The sequence below is a fragment of the Elephantulus edwardii genome, unplaced genomic scaffold (genome assembly GCF_000299155.1).
Source record: "Elephantulus edwardii isolate Elephantulus edwardi_28Jun2011 unplaced genomic scaffold, EleEdw1.0 scaffold00235, whole genome shotgun sequence".
NCBI lineage: Eukaryota > Metazoa > Chordata > Mammalia > Macroscelidea > Macroscelididae > Elephantulus > Elephantulus edwardii.
The window spans coordinates 2,163,106-2,163,708 of record NW_006399985.1 but is presented as its reverse complement, the minus strand read 5'-3'; positions in this window follow the sequence as shown (position 1 = coordinate 2,163,708).

Genomic DNA, 603 nt, shown 5'->3' with positions numbered 1-603 from the left:
ATAACAGGTGATTGCGAAGACCATGGCCTGTATCAGACGCACCTTAGTCTCCAGAGAGACACCATTGCTCTTCAGTACTTTGGAGAGGTCCCCTAACAGCAGACTTTCTCATGGCAATGTGCTAGCCCCAGTTAAAATGCCCGTCTTGTCTTAATTATGCACATGCTTTCAACCAGGGCTGTTTTGGCAGAATTCTCACGCCCATGATACTCCCTTCCCCTTGAACGTGGGCCATGACACTAATACGCCAGATGCCACTCCCGTGATTAGGGGGCATGCATCGCAATGGTCAAAGGATTTTTCAGATGGAATGAATTCTTTGATAATTAACTTTAATCATGTGAGTAGCATCCCTGTTGAAGTTGGCATCATTATGTGACTTGGTCAAAAGAAAGACTTTAATTAGGCACCTCAAATGTTCTCCTTGCTTTGAGGAAGTAACACTTATGTTATGGAGACAATGCTTCTTAGATATGAAGATGACCGGTTGAAGTGAAAAATCAAAGTCTCAAGAACAAACTGGGAGGAGGGTAGAGAGAATAGTGCAACAATGAATGAGTGGAAGCCCAAAATCTCTGTAAATGTTTATGAAAATTAATAAAA